This window comes from Sinocyclocheilus grahami, unplaced genomic scaffold (assembly GCF_001515645.1).
Source record: "Sinocyclocheilus grahami isolate Dianchi unplaced genomic scaffold, SAMN03320097.WGS_v1.1 scaffold11.1, whole genome shotgun sequence".
Lineage (NCBI taxonomy): Eukaryota > Metazoa > Chordata > Actinopteri > Cypriniformes > Cyprinidae > Sinocyclocheilus > Sinocyclocheilus grahami.
In genome coordinates this window covers 1547372-1549372 of record NW_015505190.1, presented here as the reverse complement: position 1 = coordinate 1549372, position 2001 = coordinate 1547372, and the positions used below count along the sequence as shown (strand labels likewise).

The 2001-nt window shown below is 36.7% G+C and overlaps 1 long non-coding RNA gene across 1 annotated transcript; it reads left to right on the top strand.

Moving 5' to 3' along the window:
* Positions 1-1424, top strand: LOC107595278 (uncharacterized). The gene is made up of 5 exons (XR_001610249.1): positions 1-46; positions 561-594; positions 1019-1050; positions 1166-1193; positions 1295-1424. It is a non-coding gene; the product is annotated as an uncharacterized lncRNA (long non-coding RNA).
* The last annotated feature ends 577 nt before the right edge of the window (positions 1425-2001 follow it).

Below are 2001 nucleotides of genomic sequence, written 5' to 3'. Positions count from 1 at the left end.
ATCTTTGCTGTGATCCTCTTCTTGATGGGGATCTTCCTCATTGTCGGTGAGTGTCAAACTTTCTACCATTCTCAGAAAGAGTTATACCTTTGTATAGTACTTGCCATCAAATGTATAGAATATTTTTTGTAGATATTCGTCTAAGAATGTGTCCTCACGCAGATACAAATATCGGTTACTGAGGGTAGACTGGTTGCAGGCCAGCGTGTCTTTCATAACCTCTAAGACACCCAACCTCTTTTTTTTAAACCTCTCTACGACACCCAACACCGCACCATGAATTATGGTGTTCCACCAGTGCAGAGACAAGCAGCCAATCTAACCTTTGACACTCTTACTCTGAAACCCCCACCAGCCCTCATAAATTACTAACGAGAGACCCTGTTGACCTGATGTTATATAGACTGAGTTTGATCACAACAAGTGACAGTAGTTTGGTTTTTGTGTACCACAGCAACATAGGCAATCTCTAAAACACCATGTGTTTGTGACTGCTTTTCTCTTGTATATTTTAATAAACCACCAGTGGTTTGATCATACTTCTGGCTTGTTTCCAATAGGTCGGAAATGCCGCTGCAAAGGGAACAAGTCAAAGTAAGTAGCAAAGAAAACTAATGCATTTTGTTCGATGAAAATATTTAGGCTAAGCTGTGGTAATCCAGTCATTTTAACAGGAATTCATGCAATCTGGAATTTTGCATTAGATCAAAAGATTTCACCATCCATATTTCGCAACAGGTTTGATTTGGTCACACAGATTCGCCACATGGACCAACAAAAATCTGCTTGCTTTGATTTCTGCTTGATTTCTGTGTGATCTGTGCTTGATACAATGCTACACTATTGACAATAGACAACTGACCCTTTTTGCCACAATTTTTTATAATATGACCGCATCTGTTCCAATGATGCGACTAGATCAATAATCAGAGATCACAATATAATGTCTATTTATTTTTCTGCTCTTCAGGAAATTACCTTTTGACTTCTCTTTTGTTGTCTTTTTCCTACTTCATAGGCCAGTGGGTATTGACACAGAGGCAGCCAGAGGTGAGAATGTTCAATTTTATTATAGTTATATAATATATAGTTTTTATATTATATTATAATATTATAGTTCATGACACTTAAAAAGAAACGGACATTTATGATATTTTTATTGCAGGTGCAAAATAAAGTAAGCTGAGGGAAAGGTGACTGTCTCTACTTTTGGATTCGTCGTAAAGTGTTATACTGTATATCCTGCATAATTTTTTATGACTGTATATCTCTGTTTTTTGGTTCCTCTTGACAGAAAGCATGGCTTCTTAAGGAGAAATCTTAATCAGAACTTTGACCATTTGGAAGAAGAAAAAGTCACTTGAGGATTTAGTTCTTCTAGTGTTCACAATTTAAAAATTTGTATGTCTTTGTCTCTGGGTACATGAGAGTATGAGTGCTCCTTTTTAAAATTTGAAGTTTTAAAAATATTGTTTAAATAAAAGTGTTGATTATCAGCTAGAACTACTTTGCCGTAATGTTTAACTCAGCAGCTGATACCTTTGAGATTTTCCTTCACTTTTTGTCATGTACCTTTCAAGCTCTCTGAAGTTTATGAAATACATGGTGTTGGCTAGTATGTCTAAGTGCTCAGTAGCTAAAAGTAGTAAGTAGGCATTTTATATATTTTGTAAATTGTCCATAGAGTTTTGTCACGTCGCAGAAGTAACAAAACAAACTGTATACTGTAGTTGAAAAATAAAGTGATTTCCATGGAATGTCTGTTAAGTGTCCTCGAGAAAACGTAACCGTTATATAACGTGTGCTTGGCATCTGCCCTGGTCTGTCTCTCATATTCAGTCTGTGTTATAAATAGTTGACCCTGTTATGGACTCAGTGCACGGCCCACTGCCTACGTATTTCCGCTAAAATCTCAGTTGTATTGCGAGCTTCCGGTTTAGCGTTCTCCGATAGCAAGCTGTGGTAATAGCGTGGTCTTTGTCAAATTTTTGATTAACTAGT